Source organism: Pundamilia nyererei, unplaced genomic scaffold (assembly GCF_000239375.1).
Source record: "Pundamilia nyererei isolate P.nyererei 1_Seehausen unplaced genomic scaffold, PunNye1.0 scaffold00015, whole genome shotgun sequence".
Taxonomy (NCBI): Eukaryota; Metazoa; Chordata; class Actinopteri; order Cichliformes; family Cichlidae; genus Pundamilia; species Pundamilia nyererei.
In genome coordinates this window covers 5,927,252-5,933,663 of record NW_005187416.1, presented here as the reverse complement: position 1 = coordinate 5,933,663, position 6,412 = coordinate 5,927,252, and positions in this window count along the sequence as shown.

The following is a 6,412-nucleotide window of genomic DNA, read 5'->3' as shown; positions in this document are numbered from 1 at the left end:
TTGCATGACTCATAGCTCAAAATAATCCTTATTTTTATTAAACTGGGCTTTAACTTTATCGTATGTCTAAAACAAGCTGTTTTAGCTCCAGTGTCTTTAAGGAAACCCTCCTGAAAAGCCTGCTTTCCTCTGATTGTCCAACTGCTGTAAGCCTCCTGAGGGGCAGCAGCCAGTAAAGCCCACAGTAGAGTGGCATGTGTGCAGATGACCCCTTAAAAGCACCCCAGGAGTAACCGATGAAGACGAGGTCACATTTCAAAACTAGCAAAATGACTGGGTTTGCATCAAATGTTAGCGAGGGTGGTCTTTGCATGTTCAGATGTTCTTGGAAGAACCCGGAAACGTTCAATGATTTTCAATCCACGTCTTTGTCGATTAATACTGAGGTGCTAGAACTTGTCACTAAGGGTACCCTCGCTGCCAAAAAGCAGGTGTTTGAAGCGCAGTTAACTTCACAAAACTTTCTTCTTCTTCACAAAATCGCTTCACTCGCCATTATGTCATCCTGACCTTTGAATCAACTCGTCTTCCTCTGTCGTAGGACCTCGTTCACTTTGATTCACCTCAGCTTCTCACTGGGTGCCTCCCAGTCAAACCATAACTCCACTGGACCAGTTTTCTCTTTAATCTCTTAAATCTGTTTTTATTTTTAGCTGCATTTATTGTTGACGAGGCAAAGTCAGGTGAAGGGAGTCTTCTAGTTTAGAGCTGGAGAATCAGGTGAAACCAGTGTGAGACTAGGTTTGTTCCTGGTTATTTAAACTGAGTTTGTTAAAGTTTCTTTAGGTATAATTTCAGTCTTTTTTTTTCTTTTCCCATTTGATCTTAAATTTTCCAATGTTTACATTTTGTTATGCATGTTCAGCAGATCTTATATCCAGTGTTTTGCACACTACTCCAGCATCAAGACTCAAACGGCACTGCTCATTTCTGTAAAGTTCTTCAAATTTAAGTGCCTGATACTTTGGATTGGAGTTGATACTTGCAGGCGAATGAGCTCATTGGCCTTCACAACATTGACTTGAACAACGGCTCCTGCAGTCGGATGGCGTTTCTTTGACCTGTTGGGTGAAATGAGGTAAAGCCGCGGTGTTGGAGGCAGGACGCTCGCTCAGCTCCGTCTGTTGGAGCAAACTGGACCTAACGAGGACGCCGAGTAGCTGGACGGACATTCATGAAGAAAAATGATCAAATCTTTTTTAAAAGGTGCTGCACGCCACATTTTAACATCTGACGTTGCTGCATCAATGTGACTGTTAAAAAGAGAGAAAGCTTTCCTCTGGCTTCTATATCAGTGTCAAAAAATTAGCTACATGTCAGATGCTCCTAAAGACGACTATTTTAATCAATTCTGTATTTTTGAATAAACTATTGAATGTTTGGCCGAATAAAGTGTTTCAAAAAAAATATTAGAAATTTTTTAAACTGAGTTAGAATTCAGCAGATTTAAAAAACTGGGACATTGTTGTTTCTACTTATGTGATTTTCTTTATTTCCTGCTGCACATCTCCTGCTCCAGGAGAAGATCAAAGTTTCAAATGTTGGTCTAAGTCCTCCTGGCTCTGTATGACATCACAGAGAGGGGATTTCCCTTGTATGGTCCTCTGGCAGAGAAATTAAATGTTTCCAGGTGTTAAAAATGCTGCTTGTGGCACCTTTAAAAACTCTTGGATGTTACACACTGACGAATGTCTCACTCACATCTGCCTGTGATCTCATTTTTAAATCACCTGACACGTTTTTGTTTTTTGTTTTCATGATTTTTGTCCCGTTTTGTTTTTGTTTGTTTTTCCCATGGAAACGAACCCTGGATCAGCAGAAGCATCTCGTGTTTTTCTTTCTCTGCAACCTGAGTTGAACTTTTGGTCTCAGTCAACCGAAGAGAACGAACGCTTCCCCGAGATGTTTGATTTGAACTGCAGGAGTTTGTTTTTAAACCCTCTCGATTGATTATGTTAAACAGAACTTCCTTTTTGTTTCTGTAAACAGCTAGCAGTGTCAGGTACCATTCCATTTTAACACTGTATATTTATAATAAAAGTAATCTGTTAATAATTCCTTTGTAATGTTTCCTCCAGTATTCACGATGTTCCTTCACTTGAGGACGGTGTTCAGATGGAAAAGTCTCGATGTCACGGAAATTTGTATGAGATGATATTCAAATATTTGAGTTAGAATTTGAAAAGAAAACAAGAATTTTTATAGAATTTTTATGGCAGTAAAGTAGATTTCTCAGAATAAACTATCTTTATAGTGTTTTACAGGCAAATTAAAAAGAATGTATGTAAAAGTTTGTCACAGTGGACGTTAACATTTCAGCCACTGCTGTGTCGGTTTTATGGAGCCACAAGTGACCATATTTGGAAGAGAGGGTGGAGTCTTGTGTGATCAGCTAATGCTAGTTGACCTTTTACACCAAACACACCAAACTAAGGTTTTGGTCACAGAGGCATAGAGACGGGTTAGTTGCCATCTGATAACCACAGCTTCACAGTATTTGCCCCGAAAGCCTTGTGATTGCTTTGGTTGCTAGAAGATTGGCCGTAGTTTGCATGAAACAGGGACACTTCTTTGAAAACTACCTGGTGAGCTGTGGAGAAAGTCGAACAAAAGCCAATGCAAACCAGAACCGGAGACTTTTCACCTTCAAAGTAAAAGTTCTTTTACTGCTGCAAACAGTTTCAAAAGTAAGCTTCCATAGCAGCCAGCGTTTCACTCATGACAGAAGACGATGTTAACAAGTAGAAATATATGAAGTTGGAATTTTTATTATTATTATTATTGTGTCCTGCTGGTAAAACATTACTTATTGGTAATGTCACAAGAAAAACAATGGTGTGCTTGGTTTCAATGTAACTTTATTCTTTCATGAGTTATTTACAAGTTTCTGACCACTTATAAAATGTGTTCAATGTGCTGCCCATTGTGTTGGATTGTCAATGCAACCCTCTTCTCCCACTCTTCACACACTGATAGCAACACCGCAGGAGAAATGCCAGCACAGGCATCCAGTATCCGTAGTTTCAGGTGCTGCACATCTCGTATCTTCACACCATAGACAATTGCCTTCAGATGACCCCAAAGATAAAAGTCTAAGGGGGTCAGATCGGGAGACCTTGGGGGCCAACTGGCCCACGACGACCAATCCACTTTCCAGGAAACTGTTCATCTAGGAATGCTCGGACTTGGCACCCATAATGTGGTGGTCCACCATCCTGCTGGAAAAACTCAGGGAACGTGCCAGCTTCAGTGCATAAAGAGGGAAACGCATCATCATGTAGCAATTTCAAATATCCAGTGGCCTTGAGGTTTCCACTGATGAAGAATGGACCCACTATCGTTGTACTCCATATACCACACCAAACCATCACTTTTGTTGTGCCAACAGTCTTGGAGGCATCCATCCAATGTGGATTAGTGTCGGACCAATAGCGGTGGTTTTGTTTGTTAACTTCACCATTCACATAAAAGTTTGCCTCAGCGCTGAACAAAATCTTCTGCGTGAACTGAGGGTCCTGTTCCAATTTTTGTTTTGCCCATTCTGCAAATTCTGTGGCCGATCTGGGTCATCCTCGCTGAGATGCTGTAGTAGCTGGAGTTTGTAAGGGTGCCATTTGTGAGTAGCTAATATCCGCCGAAGGGATGTTCGACTAACGCCACTCTCCAGTGACATGCGGCGAGTGCTATGCTGTGGGCTCTTGCTGAATGAAGCTAGGACAGCCACTGATGTTTCTTCATTAGTGACAGTTTTCTTGCGTCCACATTTTGGCAAATCCAACACTGAACCAGTTTCACGAAACTTAGCAAGCAGTTTGCTGACTGTAGCATGGGAGATGGGTGGTCTCGTAGGGTGTCTTGCATTGAAATCTGCTGCAATGACCCGGTTACTGCGTTAGGGTTAGGGTTAGGTGACATTACCAATAAGTTTGATGTGTCACATGACCCTCTTCCTATTGAAAAAACAAAAGTTGTATCCAAGATGGCCGACTTCTAAATGGCCACCATGGTCACCACCCATCTTGAGGAGTTTGCCCCCTCACATATACTAATGTGCCACAAACAGGACTTTAATATCACCAACCATTCCCATGTTATTACGGTGTATCCATATAAATGGCCCACCCTGCACATATATGATAGGAAAAATTATGTTGACTTAATTTTTGGATGTTAATGATGAATGATGATGAAAACTCTTCAGCATCATTTTGATTTTTGCTCTTCTTTTTTGAGCAAATTCCTGCTTTTTAAAGTTGAACAGAAACAATAATGACCTCCAGATTTTTTTCTAAACCTTGTGATTCCTCAATCCGACCACTAGATGGAGCCAGAGACCTGGAAGAATTGAGTCCCGTGTGGAAGCTTTTATTATGGAGAGCAGAAACACTGACCAGTTTTCTCGAGTCATCTTTTTGCTCTCATGTTAGCTTCTCCGTGTAATTTGTTGTCATGTAAAAATGTAATTAAGATTATAATTATTTAATTGTTATTTATTTAATCATGATTAAATTAAACATTCTTTAAAAAATATCCTCCAGATAGTTTTGAGTCTAAATTTAAAGTAAAATATTTGCCCTCAGATTTTTATTGCCAGCTTTATGCCTAATGAAACGCAGGTCCTTGTGTTGTGAGTGATTAGACAGAGTTGTGTCCCCACAACAGTAGTAATACAAGAACACACTCACACACACATTCCTCTGCTGCTGGACTTTTAAACTCACCGTGTTTTAAAAAAAAGAAGAAAAAAAAAGAAAGAAAAGGCATCCTGAGAGCAAACACTCAAACCGAAGAGGAAATGAGCACATTCCTGAGTCTGCTGCAGGAGCACTGTTACTCACAGTGTGTGTGCGCGCTGTTTACAGAGGTCTGTAGATGAAGACATGCAGGTTTGACCTTTGACACCAATGACCTAACTCATGGAGGTGACGTCACAATGAGATGAATTTTAAGGAGGGTGATGTAGTTCAATTAAACCAAAGCTCAGTGTGTTAATCGACACTGATGTTTAAATTAACACAAATAATAACAACACTGTCAGATGTTTCAGCGTTAATGCAAACGCTGAGACTCGAATCAGTGACTGTTTTGTTACACCAGTCATAGAATAACATCAACCTCTCATCTGACATAGTTTTTCAAATTATAATAATTTAAAAAGAAAACAGTGAAACTAATGAAAACCAACGTGAAACATGCAGACTAGTTTATTCTTTGCTAACGTGTCCATCAGGAACCCTGAATTCACATAATTTTGTAGTCTTCGCCATCTTTATTGAAATTATGATGTTCTATATTTGTGTTTGTGCTGCAGCCTCTCTGAGACCACTTTTCAGCTGTTACTGTTAATTAGCTATAAGCTTACTGACCAGGCTAGCTCGTGTTAGCTGATAACTCAAATACGGTCACAGGCAGGAGCTTTAAAACAATGGTGACTTCAAGGTGGCAACCATCCATTTTTACATACAGTCAATAGTTTCGAAATATAGTTGTTGTTTTCTTCTCTCTCCTTGGAAAGAACTGGAAATGTTTGCCGGCCTCAGCTTGTAAATCTGTGCTGATTCAAACTCTGGCTCCTTTTTGGGAATAAAAAATGTAGTTTTAGTTTGAATGATGAGCTGAGAGTGTGATTCAAATATCAGCATTTCTATTCACCTTATGAGGAAGTGTATTTTTCTGTGTCATGTATCTAAAACAGCTGAAAGTTTAGATTCAGCCACTTCATTTTGAACATTTGAGCCTCTGTGAGACGTTTTTGTTCCTGCAGACTTTGTGTCTTTCGGTGTCTTTCGGTTTCTGCTCTGGATTACAGAACTCACCGTGGGGCTCCGTCTCATTGGTTTGGTATGCGAGTTGTGTTTTTCCTGCAGACTTTTAACCCCTTGAGACTCATAAATATTTCTTTCTGAAGTCTCCAGTCTTTGTCTGCGCTCAACTGTAAAAATAAAACCCAGACAGGAGAAAGAAATCTAATAATCTCAATGAAAACACAGCTTCAGCAGCAAAGACAGAAAAGTCTGACACTGAGAATGTGCAGAACAAGAACGGCTTTTCGGAAGCAACGGTCCGAGTGCAGATTATCGTCTGACAAAAACAAACTAAATATCAAGAAAAAGTCACGACGAGATGTTTTATTGATCAGAGGTTCCTTTTGTTCGTCACGACTCCCTGAAACTGAAATGGAGGATGTCACAAAGAGACTCACGATGTGACTGAAACATGTAAAATCGAATCTACAGTTCCTAAATAATGTCTGAAACACTGACAGCACCACAGGACGTGCTTTAGGAGCTTTTGATTGATCCACCAGTGAAAACACAACTCAGAGTTATCTTATGTCTCTTAGATGTTTCCAGTCCGTTAAACACATTTATAAACTCAACAGTAACTCTGATTTGGTCACATTTAGTCATAA